The 14,498-nt window shown below is 54.5% G+C and overlaps 1 pseudogene; it reads right to left on the reverse strand.

Annotated features, from left to right (window-relative positions):
* Positions 1 to 6,601: 6,601 nt before the first annotated feature.
* The window catches only part of LOC142821299 (granzyme B-like), a 28,792-nt pseudogene continuing 20,895 nt past the window's right edge, over positions 6,602 to 14,498 (reverse strand).

Below are 14,498 nucleotides of genomic sequence, written 5' to 3' on the forward strand. Positions count from 1 at the left end.
GTATGGGACACATCCAGCCACTGAATTGACCTATTTAACATGGGTCCTACAATGGACAACGACTCTTGGGTATTGTTATTTCCACTCCCAGTAACTTGAGGAAGTGGGTTTTGCCCACGAAAGCTCATGATCCCCTTTCTGTATTTTGGTTAATCTCTGAAGTGCCACGGAACTGCTGGTTGCCTGTTAGTACGTGTCTGTTCGGTGTCCCATTCACAGCATGTGTGTGTGTAGCCAGCAGCAGAGTGGAACAAAGGAGAAGAGGCTAAAGTAAGAGATGTCGATTCTAAACCCACCGATTTCCACGGTGTCTGTGGGCCGGGCTAAAAGAGATCCCATTCACTCTTCTCCTATCTATCTATCTATCTGCCTTAGTCTCTCTGGTGCCACAGAAATACTCGTTGTTTTAAAACACAAAATGTGCCTTGGAAAATTCGGAACATTTTTTTCCTCAATTCAAACAACGTTCTTCAGGTTTCCACAATTAATCTGCTGTGGGGTGGTTTTCCCTGAACTAAAACTGGGGAGAAGGGGGACATGGAGATGTTCCCAAATCACACAATTGCTGTAAAAAGGCCCCTTGTTCTCTGCTGGGGGCAAAAAAATGTAAAGCCCCCTGCGAAACTCTACATGGTCGAGTGAGTGCTGTGAACAGTCCCACAGCGTTCCCTTCGTAACTCGCGTCTAGTATGAAATCGACCCCAGCTAGCCGCCCCTAAGTACATTGAATTGGAGTAACACACTCACCGTGCTGGGCTTCCTAGCCTGGGATCTATTTCACCGCCAGGATTCTCAGTCACTGTCTAGCCATGGACCGGCCAACGATGCCCCATTGTGGTCACTTTGCCCCTCCAGCATGTCTTGTGAGCTGCTGCGTCCACTCCCGGCTCCTCCTCAGGCCCAGCGTTGATGGAGTAAAGAGGAGAAATCCCCTCCCTGCTCTGAAACTGCTCCCGGCTGGCTGCAAACATGGCCCCAACTTCCGGGGCTAAATAGCCGATTCCGGTTTCCAGGGTGGGGAGATCTCACCCCCGCAGCAAACCGCCCTGACAGACTGCTCCTGCCACCTCTCAACCCCCGAGGGGAGCAGCCCCGCGTCCTCCGCAATGGCAGCAGCCCTGGAAGGACCCTGGCTCCAAACAGAGAATCCCAAAGGGGAGGGGAGGAGATTGCCGAATGAACTCCGGGTGGGGTTCAAAAGCAACGCCCCAGGGATGCTCCAGAGGGGAATCGTTTGGTCTCTCTCCAGGCTAGAGCTGGACTTGGGCCTGGGGGCTCTGCACGGGAGGGGGAAGGAGCTGTGGGCACAGGTGGGGCTGTCGTCCATAATCCCAGTCACGGGTAGGGTCCAGGCAGAGACTGACACAATCCGGAGGGGAATGCCTGGCTCTGTGGCCAGGAGGGATTCCTTTCCTCAGCCGGGGGATGCTGCTCGAAGAAAATAAGAGCAGCCATAATGGGTCAGACCAATGGTCCATCCAGCCCAGTGTCCTGTCTGCCCACCGTGGCCAATGCCAGGTGCCCCAGAGGGAGGGAACACAACAGGGAATTCTCACGTGATCCCTCCCCTGTCATTCACCTTCAGAGAAACAGAGGCCAGGGACACCATTCCTACCCATCCTGGCTACTAGCCATTGATGGACCCAACCTCCATGACTATCTAGCCCTTTTTTGAGCCCTGTTAGAATCCTGGTCTTCACCACATCCTCTGGCGAGGAGTTCCACAGGTTGACTGTGCGCTACATGAAGAAAAACTTCCTTGTGTTTGTTTTAAACTTCCCTATTAATTTCATTTGGTGACCCCCTAGTTCTTATGTTATGGGAACAAGTAAATAACTTTTCTGTATTCATTTTTTCCACACCAGTCATGATTTTACAGACCTCTCTCATATCGCCCCTTAGCGTCCTCTTTTCTAAGCTGAAATACCCAGTCTTTTTCATCTCTTTGGGACCCAAATACCCACACAAGCTGAAACGTCCCAGTCTTTTTCATCTCTTTCCATATGGGATCTGTTCCAGACCTCCAGTCATTTCTGTTGCTCTTTTCTGAATCTTTTGGTGACCTCTAGTTCTTGTACTGTGGGAATAAGCAAATCACTTTACCGTATTCACGTTTTCCACACCAGAAGAAGAAGGGCTGCTGAGCAGAAATAGGGTCCAACTATCCAGGCAGGGGACAGTATCTTTGGTACAGACTAGCTAAGCTAATGAGGCTGCCTTCAATGGAGGCCGGGAGATATTCCCACCATTTGTCTAGAACACAGAGACCTGGGTGCAGGGCCAGAATGTGGGGAGGTTTCCACATGGACAAAGAGGAGAGAAGAGGGAGCACAGAAGGGAAAAAGAAGGTTTGCTCTGAGCACTGGGTGCTGAGTGGATGTTGTCAGGTGCACCCGTCCTTCTCTTGTGGCGGTACCATATGATTCTCCCCCTCAGACTGGATCCTGGACCACAACACTTCCCCTTCCAACCATGATGTCTCCTGCCCTGGTTTTCACCTGTGGGTCTTTCCGCGAGAGCTGTGACCAGTAGTAAGTTGAGTGATTAGCCACCATGGGCCTCCCCCAAACGGCCATTGGCAGGTGCCGTTGCCCCCTGATGCCAGGCTGAAACCGGCATTTATCACCCCTGTGGGACTCTATGAGTTCCTGGTCCTGCCTTTTAGCCTGAGCCGGCCAAGGAGGAGGCCATCAGAGACTGGCTGGTTCCCCAGACCAAGAAGACTCATAGAATCATAGAGCTGGAATAGACCTAAGGAGGTCCAGAAGAAGACCTCATGAGATCAAAAGAAGGCCCAGGTCTGCATTGGGATGGAGGGTTTTACCCCTTTACTGAGGGAGGCCCTGGTCAGAGCCCCATTGCTGGTCCACCCCGGATTTGAGAAGCCTTTTCTGGTGTTCATGGACACTGCAGACATGGGGCTGTGAAGGGGGGCGCGACACCCCGTCGTGTACTTGAGCCAGAAATTGCTTCCTCAGGAGCAGAACTAGGCAGCCCTAGAGAAGGACGCCTGGCGCTCGTGTGGGCCCTTAGAAAGCTGACCCTAGTGGTCACTGTGAGTATCATGTCCTTCCTGTCTCTGCCCCTCCCTTTCCACATTCTGGAAACCAGTCCCATTCCTGGCACTTCCCATTGGAGCGATTACAGTGCATGTCTTAGTGAGTTATTGCTGAGTAGCAGCAGTTGGAAAAGGAATTTCCTATTTTGTGAAACTTTTCATGATATTGAAATATTTTCCCATCCAGGCTCAGGGAAAATATTCAAGCAAGCAAATTTTATTTATTTATTTTTTTAACAGAGTCAATTGTGGTTGGCCACTAAGATTGACCAAAGGAGACTCAGTCCGACCAGGGTCCAAGACCGCAAATGAGAGGAGATTGACCAGCCAGGACATGTCCAGCTGATCCTAGCAGGCCACCTGAGTTCCCCGCCGCAGAGCTAAGATGCCTTTTGATTTTGATCTTGCTGTGTTCCTACGTTTTCTTTAATGGCAATTAACTGACATTTCAAAGGCACAGACAGTATTGTTTTTCAAATGATCAATGTCAAGTGGGTATCTGTTAAGGAATTTGATCCTGCTAAAAATATCCAATCGTGATCAAAACCGACCCTGTCCCGCACACGCTCCAGGCTTCCATGGATCTGCAATTTCTGAGGGATAAAACAAAATTATGAGAAGATGTCAAGATCTGAAATGTCCTTCAGTGCTGTGATTGCAGCCTCAGCTTCTTTACAAAATGTGGACTAGCGCCGCTGAACTTAAATGGGTTAATCTAGCATTATACGCGTGTAAATAAGAGCAGAATTTACTCCTCACTCCCCTCATTCTCGATACACACCTGCCCCTCTCTCGCAGGGATTTCATAGCACAGTGGCACAACATTTTGCACAGATCACCAGCCAAAGTGAAGTCACTAGTGGTCTTTGTGAAGTCTCTGACTCTCCTTTTTTGGCATGCTAGGGGGTGGTGCCCCTGTGCTATCTTTGGGGGCAAACAAGCCCAGCTCTCCTGCCAGTAACTGGGGGCTACACCAGACCCAGCATCTCAGCCCCTTGAAACCACTGGGGAGTGGAGGGCCATGGGTAACACCAGACCCTGGGGATGCCAGTCCTAGCCTCTTGCCTTCCCCCCACAGCCACAGCCTGGACCTCTCAGTCCTCCCCCATTCTCCTCCCCAGCCTCTTGGGCGTTCCCTCTTCTTTGGCTGCAACCAGCCCTAGCTGCCCCTGGCCTCTGGGCCTCCCTCCAGTTGCTGGAGGAGGGCCAGGGATGAGGTAGAGGGTGGCAGGGTTTGCAGCAGCAGCTCCTCACGGTGCTGGGGGCCTTGACACTCCGTCCTGAACCGGGGCCTGGGCTCACTGCCTGGCATTTGTGAATTGCTTGTTTGTCGGCCCACCCTGAGCGAGGGCTGCTCCCATAGCTCCTGTTAACTATTTGTGCCTTGAGCATGGCCCAGCACCCAGTGACCATTGGCCCAGCCTGATCATCGGCCTGTTAATTGTGACCCAGAAGGGGCGGAGTCTCTTTTAGATCCCTTCTGGGCTACATCTGTACATTGCTTCGGGCATTCAGGTGCTTATATCATTTTGTGTTCTTCTGTTTAAACGAATGAAGGAACAAACAAAGGTAGAAACACTCTGTTGGTCTGACGGTTTTGTGGACGATAAAGCTGTTGCAATATTTCCTAAGGACAAAGCGAGTTTTCTTTTTTGCAGCAAAACTCCTGCAGTCGTTTCATTGCCGGTATTTTCTCTTCTGCGATGCCCTGGTCCCACGCTGGTCAGTAAATTGTCCCCCATTTTTTTTTCACGGCTGGCTAGTCACTCAACTTACTACTGGTCACAGCTCCTATGGAAGGACCCATAGGTGGAAACCAGGGCAGGAGACATCACGATTGCAAGGCGAAGTGGTGTGACCCCGGACCCAGTTTGAGGGGGAGAGGTCCCACCCCAAGAGAGGGACGGGAGCACAAGACAACGTCCACTCAGAGCCCAGAGTGCTCCCTCTTCTCTCTTCTTTGTCCACGTGGCAACTTCCACCCATTCCGCCCCTTCACCTGGGTCTCTGTGTTTGGAAGAGATGGTGGGATATTGGACCAGCCCCCCTCGAAGCCAGCTTCACAAGCTTATGAAATGAAATGAATAGGGAGCAGGTTTAAAACAAACACAAGGAAGTTTGTCTTCACTCAGTGCCCAGTCAACCTGTGGAACTCCTTGCCAGAGGATGTGGTGAAGCCCAGGACTTTAAGAGGGTTCAAAAAAGAACCAGACCTTTGGTCTGACCCAGTCTGGCCGCTCTGATGTTCTTATGTTCTTGGAGCAGCATCCCCAGCTGAGGAAAGGAATCCCTCCTGGCCACAGAGCCAGGCATTCCCCTCCGGATTGTGTCAGTCTCTGCCTGGGGCCCTACCCTTGACTGGGATTATGGACGACAGCCCCACCTGACCCACAGCTCCTTCCCCCTCCCATCCAGAGCCCCCAGGCCCAAGTCCAGCTCTAGCCTGGAGAGAGGCCAAACGATTCCCCTCTGGAGCATCCCTGGGGCGTTGCTTTTGAACCCCACCCAGAGTTCATTCGGCGATCTCCTTCCCTCCCCTTTGGGCTTCAGCCCGGCTCTGTTTGGAGCCAGGGTCCTTCCAAGGCTGCTGCCATAGCGGGGCACATGCGTCTGTTCCCCCGGAGGTTGAGGGGCAACAGGAGCAGCCTGGCAGGTGGTTTGCTACTGGGTGAAATCTCCCCGCCCTGGAGACCAGAGTCGGCTATTTAGCCCCAGGACAAGCTGGGCCCCTGTTTGCAGCGAGCGCCGGCCGGGAGCAGTTTCAGAGCAGGGAGGGGATTTCTCTTCTTTACTCCCTTGCCGCTGGGCCTAAGGAGGAGCCGGGAGCAGCCCTCTGTGGGGCAGGTCCCTGCCTGCCAGGAACTGGAGATATCCAGCAGCTCTAAGATATGCTGGAGGAGCAAGGCAAAAGCAACACACATAGGGCACTGCTGGCCGTTCCATGGCTGGGCAGCGACTGAGAATCCTGGTCCCAGGCTAGGAAGCCCAGCACGGTGAGTGTGTTATTCCAATTCAATGTACTTGGGGCGGCTAGCTGGGGGCCATTTCATACTAGACTCGAGTTACGAAGGGAACGCTGCAGGACTGGTCACATCACTCACTCCACCTTTTAGAGCTTCATGGGGGGGGGGGGATTTTTCTTCCCCCAGCAGAGAACAAGGGGCCTTGAAAGAAGAATTGTGTCAAAAGCAAACTTTTTATTTGGGAACATCCCCATGTCACCCTTCCACCAGTCCAGAGATACCAGCCAGTTTTAGTTCAGTGAGAACCTGCCCAGGGCAGATACATTGGAGAAATCTGAAAAATATTAATTGAACTGAGTAAAAAAATGTTTTGAATTTTTCGAGGCACATAACGTGTTTCAAAACAATGAGTAGTCCTGTGGCACCTTAGAGAGATAGATAGAGGGGGTGTGTGGGGATTAGATAGATAGAGAGATAGATAGGGGGGGGTGGGGATAGATAGGGGGGGGTGTGGGGATAGATGGGGGGGGTGTGGGGGGAGAGAGAGAGAGAGAGAGATAGATATCATCATGATGGAGCTAGCTTTCTAGACAGATGGAATGGACTCAGGACTGGTAATTTCTCACTTTGCTTTTCACATTTGAGCTCCCTTCATCTATTTGCGCCCCCCCGACACAGAGGGGGTTAAGGCCGGGGCACCTCGGGGGGCAAAGATTCCTTGTGCCCCCACATCTGCATTGGGCTTGGAACCCCTGAGCCCAGCTGGGTCCAGCCATGACCCACCAGCCCAGCCTGACCTCGTCCGAGCGGAGCCCGTCCATCCCCGGCGGGTACCGACGCTGCTCTGGGTTTCGCCGCTCGGGTCTCTCACTCAGGACCCTCATCACCTTTGGTAACATTTTAATTCACGGCTGGGTGTGGGCCCTGCATCAGGGCAGGGGAGACGAGACGTGGGGGGTCAGCACTGGGGGTTGACCCACAAGCAGTTGAGCGCGGTTTTCCTTGAGTTCCCTTCTTGTGGCTTTGCCGGAGCCGGGCTCCCTGCCTGGAGGCTCAGGGGTTCGCCGCTACCTGAGCACAGAGACATGGCTGGGGTGGGGGAGCCTCAGTCGCCCCACGTCTGGGCCAAGACAAAACACCGAAGTGGTGCAATCCGGCAACGTCTGGCGGGGCTCAGAGCTCCACTTTGTCCATCGTCTCCGGAATCCAGGGCCTGAAAGGGGAGACTCTCGTGTACACGGCAGCGGGGGTGCCATCCTTGGATCCCCAGGAGACGATGCCCTGGGCTTCTTTGCCGCACACCAGAGACCCCCCAGAGTCACCCTGCGACAGGGGAAAAAAGACAAATTACAGGAGTGAACCCAGCTCCTCCTTTGCACAGCCCCAAGCGCCGAGTGACCCCACCTCTGCCCTCTCTCTGAGGCCCAACAGAAGCCTAACACAAACCACCACTTTCTCAGGGGGGTTTGAAGGCAGGGGGAGGGGGGATTTACCTGGAAAGGGGATCTGCCTTCCTCTGGGTCCCCCACACACATCATGGTGGTGGCGTTATAGTAGCGCCATGGCCCCCCACGCTTCCTCCGACAGTCGGCATCACCACCACGTCGGCCTCCTGCAGCGTCTCCGAGATCTGCTCCTTGGTTGCACTCGTCTGACCCCAGCCGGCCACGCTGCACCTGCTCTTTGGATCCACACGCTGCTGGGCCGGGGGCAGGGCGATCAGGCCGACGTACTTGGTACGACGGCCCTTGTCCTGAAGCTGCACACAGGCAAGGACATAAGGACAAGAGAGAAGATGAGGGTCAGAGATGGAAGAGGCCAATTAGAAAGAACCGACAGAACATGTACAGACATGACCTCACTGGGGGTGGGGGATGGGAGGGGGGTGGTACCTGCAGCAGTGTGAGGTCACTGGGGGTGGGGGATGGGAGGGGGGCGGTGCCATTGGGAGATCGTGGGAAGAACAGACCCCCCCCCCCCCCCGGTCCCCGCCGCCTTGGGTTTAGTGGTCAGGCCCCCATCACCTTCAGTGATGGGCAAAGATCATATTGTGTAGACCCGCATGGTCATTGCCAGACTTCCTGTTTCCAAAGCTGGGGGTCTCACAGGCTGGGGGCCTGTGCTCTCTAGGGGCTCCAGCCTCAGGGTGGGGGATGAGTTGGCTCTGGGATGAGGAGTGGGACAAGGGGACTTTTTCCCTTTAGGGCGGCTCGGAGCTGCTGTCCCTGATCCAACGGGTGAGTTTTGCTCTTCCCTGGCTCTTCTTTGCACAGTGGGGGTGACACTGACCGGTGCTGGCGCTGGGGGAGACTCCCCGTGACACTCTGAACCCCTCTGCTCACCCCTTTACTGGACAGTGATAGGTTTTGTAGAAACTTCTCCTTGTGATTCCTTCTCTCTGCCGTCGGACTGGCCAAATTGCCTTCGGTCAGGGTCCCACCACCGTCCGATGTCTGTCTGCCCACGGCGCTCAGTGCAAGGATAGATCATTTGGGGGAATCCATGCCCCTTTAAAGAATCATACAACCCTAGAACTGGAAGGGGTCTCCAGAGTCATCGAATCCAGTCCGCTGCCCTCCTGGCAGGACGCAGCACCGTCTAGACCATCCCTGACAGATGTCTATCTAATCTACCCTAAAATATCTCCAGAGATGGAGATTCCACACACCCCCTAAGCAATTTATTCCAGTGTTTGACCACCCTGACAGGTGGGGAGTTTTTCCTAATGTCCAACCTAAACCCCCCTGGGCAATTGATTCCAGTGTTTCACCACCCTGACAGTTAGGAACTTTTTCCTAATGTCCAACCTAAACCTCCCTTGCTGCAGTTGAAGCCCATTGCTTCTTGTTCTATCCTCAGAGGCCAAGGAGAACAATTTTTCTCCCTCCTCCTTGTGACACCCTTTTAGATACTTGAAAACTGCTCTCATGGCCCCTCTCAGTCTTCTCCTTTCCAAACTAAACAAGCCCAATTCTTTCTGTCTTCCCTCATCACTCACGTTCTCTAGACCTTCCATCATTCTTGTTGTTCTTCTCTGGATCTTCTCCAATTTCTCCACCTCTCTCTTGAAATGTGGTGCCCAGCACTGGACACAATCCTCCAACTAAGGCCTAATCAGCACAGAGTCAAGCAGAAAAATGACATCTCCTGTTCTGCTCTCCACACTCCTGTTCATGCAGCCCAGAATCATGTTTGCTTTTTTTGCAACAGCATCACACTGTTGACTCCTATTTAGCTTGTGCTCCACGATAACCCCTAGATCCCTTTCTGCAGGACTCCTTCCTAGACAGCCGCTTCCCGTTCTGTGTGTGTGACACGGATTGGTCCTTCCTAAGGGGAGCACTTTGCATTTGTCCTTATTCAACGTCATCCTGTTTCCCTCAGACCATTTCTCCAATTTGTCCAGATCGTTTTGAATGATGACCCTTTCCTCCAGAGCACTCGCAACCCCTCTCAGCTTCAAATCATCTGCAAACTTAACAATCGTCCTCTCTATGCAATCATCTAAATCGTTGATGAAGACATTGAACAGAACCGGTCCGAAAACAGACCCCTGCAGAATCCCACTTGTTATACCTTTCCAGCAGGATTATTAACCATTAATAACTACTCTCTGGGAATGGTCATCCAGCCAATTATGCACCCACCTTATAGAAGCCCCATTTAAGTTCTATTTGCCTAGTTTATTGATAAGAAAATCATATGAGACTGTATCAAGTGCCTTACTAAAGTCTAGGTATACCACGTCTACCGCTTCTCCCTCATCCACAAGACTCGTTATCCTTTACTAACGACTCTCTGAGAACGCTTATCCAACCAGCTATCCAATGACCAGATGCCATTTGTGACATGTGGTCTCGGAGAGTTGGCAAACTTACATGAGCCAAACCGTGGACTCTTCTCAGGGGAGGGAGATATTGGTGGGGCTGGAGCACATGACCTATGAGGAGAGGCTGAGGGATTTGGGCTTGTTTGGTCTGCAGGAGAGAAGAGCGAGGGGGGATTTGGGAGCAGCCTTCAACTCCCTGAAGGGGGGTTCCCAAGAGGCTGGAGAGAGGCTGTTCTCAGTGGGGGCAGATGGCAGAACGAGGAGCAATGGGCTCACGTTGCAGTGGGGGAGGTCTAGGTTGGATCTTAGGACAAACTTTTTCCCTAGTAGGGTGGGGAAGCCCTGGGATGGGGTCCCTAGAGAGGGGCTGGAATCTCCATCCCTAGAGGTGTTTAAGTCCCGGCCTGAACAAGCCCTGGCTGGGATGATTGAGTTGTGGGAGGGGGCTGGACTCGATGACTCCTGAGGCTCTTTCAGACCTGGGATTCTGTGATTCTAGCAGCTCCGATTCTATCCTCAGTCACAGACATCGCCGCTGAACGGGACAGCGACACGTTTTCATCTCTGCCTGGGGAGATCTTTCCCAGCACCTCCTTGCAAACCTTCCAGGCTCAATTTGCCTCCCCACAAGACCCCTCCCTCAATCCCCTGCTCCTGCCTTTGTGCATCCAGTGTTGTGAATGCCGGGGGTAGAGAGAAAGAGGGACATCATTTGGGGAGTTCTGCTCCCCCCTTTTTGTAGTTGCTTCTCTTCTTTGAGAATTATCTCCCATCAGGCTTTCGGAGACAGAAGGTCAGTGTAGACAAGTTTCCCAAGCTTTGTGTTTACCACAATGCACGTTTTCCATCCAGGTCCTACTTCCTACCCCAGAATGGCCAATTTAACCAGGTGAAGGGGCATTTTATTTCATTGACACCTGGCAGAGGCATCAGCTTGTCTTTTGTCTCTGGGGAACTGGTTTGTGGTGGCTCCACACAAGTGAAACATGTCTAATAAACACCCTGCAGTATAATCTTATCACTTTATCTGCCACAGCTATTTAATCGGGATAATAATGGTCAGCAAATTATGAGTTTTCGGGTGATAGTCACAAGGCACACTTGGAATAAAATGTATCGTAATCCTGTATAAGTGGGGAATAAAAGGGTACAATGTCACAGGCCCTGATGTAACACTGAAAGAACCCAATCCCTGAGAATTCCCAATCATCCCAAAGCCCCAGATAACCCAAGTCCAGCTGTACTCACCAGCCCAAGTCCTAGGGGGCAGGAGAAAGGCCGTGGGGAGCAGAAACAAGGTGAGAACCTGCATGTTTGCAGTCAGTGCAGTGCCTCTGCTACAGGGCTGCAGAGTTTATAAACTCATCTTGTGGGGAGGGATTCAAGGTCACGTGCACACTCACCAAAATACAGGCTTAAGTGGGTCTGTTTCTAACCATAGCCGACCACACAGGCTTGGGGGAAGGATAGAGCATGCATCGGCCCACTAGCTTGGTCCCTGCACAGCCAGTTGGATGATGCCCTACTGGACGGAGAAGACCCCAGTGGGGATGTGTCCAGCAGGATCCAGGGCTACTCTGGGTGCTGGTTCACAGCTGGGCACATCTGGGGCTTGTACTCACCTGGCCCTGGCCCTGCTCAGCTCCCTGCAGGTGTGTCTGTGGTGGGGGCTGTGGGGCGTGGCAGCAACAGAACTTGGTGGCGGGTGGGATCCGGGGGTGGAGGCAGGCGTGAGCCACCTGGGACTGGGCAGAGCTGGCATCAGCCCCTATCACAGCAACTTCTGGGGGGGGTGTCTCAGAAGCCCCCCGGAGTGTCGGTGATCACGTGCAGGGGATGTGGCTTTTTCTGTGACATCCGGCCCCTGTGAGCTGGGACTGTGCAGAGGGGAAATGACACAGCCGAGAGACACATAGACCCTGGGAGACTCGGCTTGTAGCTCCCCTCTGTTTCGCCATGCTCCAGCTCTAACCATTAGACACCGCTCCCTTCCCAGAGCTGGGGAGACAGCTCAGGAGTCCTGGCTCCCCGACAACTCACGGTTTCCCTCCCTGTGCCAGGGACAGTCTGTGCCAACTGGTGAGATACTCCCCATCCTTCCCAAGCCCCTCTGGTCTCAGCCGCAACAAACTCACTGCACTCAAGGCCCTGCTGCCCTGGGGTTCAGCCCTGCCGGGTGGGGGGCTCTACTGAAAGCTGGGATCTCCTCCAGCTGTGTGCTCCCTGTAAGACGTGTGTGTGGGGGGCTGGTTCAGGGAGAACGACTCAAACACGATCTAAAGCATCTGTGCCTGGAATTGCTGCCCAGGGAATCTCTCGGCTCGGGGCCGGCCCATTCCCAGAGGGGGGATCTCTCTGTGCTCCCTGGCCAGCTGGGGACGGAAGAGGAGGAGGGTCCCTGACAGGCCCCGACCGCTGGCGTTGGGTAAGAACTGAGAAACTCCTCACTGGAGACCAGGCTTCCCCAAGGTGCCTGAAAGTCGCCCCCTTGTGCTCACATCCCACGCCAGGTCTCTGTGCTGAGCCGGGCAGGAATGGGAGCGTTTGGATTTCTGCCGAGCGGCTGTGTTGGCTCAGAACAGGAGACCCCCTCCAGATTCCCAGTGTGACTGTCAAACGTCACCCGATGCCTCTTCCAGCTCTGCCTCGGCACAAGCTGGTTGTCACAGTCTGGGAGTGGCCGTGATGGAGGCCGCGTCTGGGAAGCACAGATGCACTTCAACACCCGCCCGGAAACACCCCCCTGGGTGGCCAGGAGCAAAGACACCGGGGGGAAGCCGCTGGCCACACCTGCACCATGTGTGGGTGGGGTGTTGCAGTTTGCACACCACGCTCAGCGCGGAATTTGACTAACACCGCTCAGCCCTGCCACAGATGCAAGCAACACCCCCCCGAGCTTTCTGCAGAGGGAGGGGACCCCCGAGGGGGCTCACAGACGAGACAAGTGTGCTAAAGGTCCTGAGAGGCACCACCCTGGAGGCAGAGGGGCAGACCCCCCAGGTGAGAGGGGGCCCCCCAAGAGAGGGTCGCCGCACTGGAGAGGGGGGATCCATCCAGGAGCCAGGCATGGGCACAACAGGTGCAGCTGTGACAGGTGCAGTTGCCTGGGGCAATGATTTTGGGGAACCACCAGTGGCCACTGGACACCCCCCCCCACGACCCTACCTTCCTTGAGGGGAGCCATCTAGCTCCAAAGGTCCATCTAGCCCAGTATCCTGTCTGTCGACAGCGGCCAGCACCAAGTGCCCCAGAGAGGGTGGACCGAAGACAACGATCAAGCGATTTGTCTCCTGTCATCTCGCTCCAGCTGTTGACGAACAGAGGCCAGAAGTATCATTCCTACCCCCTGGCTAGTAGCCTTTTATGGACCTAACCTCCATGAAATTATTTAGCTTCTCTATAAATTATCTAGCTTCTCCTATTTCTGTTCCAGACGTAGCTGCCTCAGGAGTCAGGACAAGTGATGGCACCGGCATCTTTTCCCATGTGAGTCGCCTTTGTGTCCATCCCAGCCTGCCTCAAGGGGTTCTGTTCCCACCCACGCCCCCAGATCCTCACTGTGCCTGAAATCACCCAACCCAGGTGTCCTGGGGCCCCGCCAAGAGCATGAATGATCATCCTGGCCTCCCCGTAAGGTCCGTTCCCTCCTGGCATGGGCAGGTCCGGCAGCTGCTCTGGATGGTGGGTGACTCAGTAAGGAGCCATTTTTAGTAACTTGGCTTTATTACTGGCTGGCTGTGGAGCAGGCAGTGGGACAGGGCAGCTGAGCAAAATGTAGCCGGGCAGGGGAACTGGGCTGCAGAGGATCAAGGCCAAATTTAGATCTGCAGTAGATCCGTGCACCATCCCAGAGTTCCCTCCCACCCGCCTGGCTGTCTCCTGGCTGTGTTTGGAAGGGGCAGTCAATGCTCCAGGGGGCCAGCCCGTGGGGAAGGCCCAGAGAGGACAGGGCAGGGGGTGGTTCCAGCAGGACGTTATGGGAAGGAGCTCCCACAAGCCGGCATTTCCCCGTCTCACACTGGGGAGAGCAACAACCCGCTGGGTCTGCCCCAGGGTTTGGCTCGTAACTGACACTAAACAGCTGTTCCCTAGCCAAAGGGCATCCGGCCCTGAGTCCGGCTCCTAACTCTCCTGCCTTGGTGCTGATGGGTTGGGCACAACCGGAGCAGAAGCGCAGCTGGGAGAGGGAACAGCGCCATGAAGGGGGGAGGAGCCTCAGGATGGCAGGTGGGGGGCTGAGCCCCTCTGTGAAGCTGGCCCCACATCTGGGCCTCTCCCAAGGACGGAAGTGAGGCAGTGCCGGTCTATGCTGTAAGTCCTGGCGGGCCGCAGAGCGGTGTTCCTTCCATTGTCTCCTGGATCCAGCCGATGAAAGTGGAGAGTCTCGTGTACACGCCAGGGAGGTTGTCAGGCCCCCAGGAGACGATGCCCTGGGCCTTACCCCCGCACACCAAGGGGCCACCGGAGTCGCCCTGCAGAACAGAGCAGGCCACGGATGCAGAACGGCCAACACCCGGCCCAGTATCACCCCGGGGGTCTCTGGGTCACCCCTGATCTCTCCTTGCCCTCTGTCCCCACAACCCAGATTTCTCAGCCAGTCTCAGAACAAGAACTGAGCCACTCCCTCGTCACGGGGATTTCCCAAGGG

Source organism: Pelodiscus sinensis, chromosome 30 (assembly GCF_049634645.1).
Source record: "Pelodiscus sinensis isolate JC-2024 chromosome 30, ASM4963464v1, whole genome shotgun sequence".
Taxonomy (NCBI): domain Eukaryota; kingdom Metazoa; phylum Chordata; order Testudines; family Trionychidae; genus Pelodiscus; species Pelodiscus sinensis.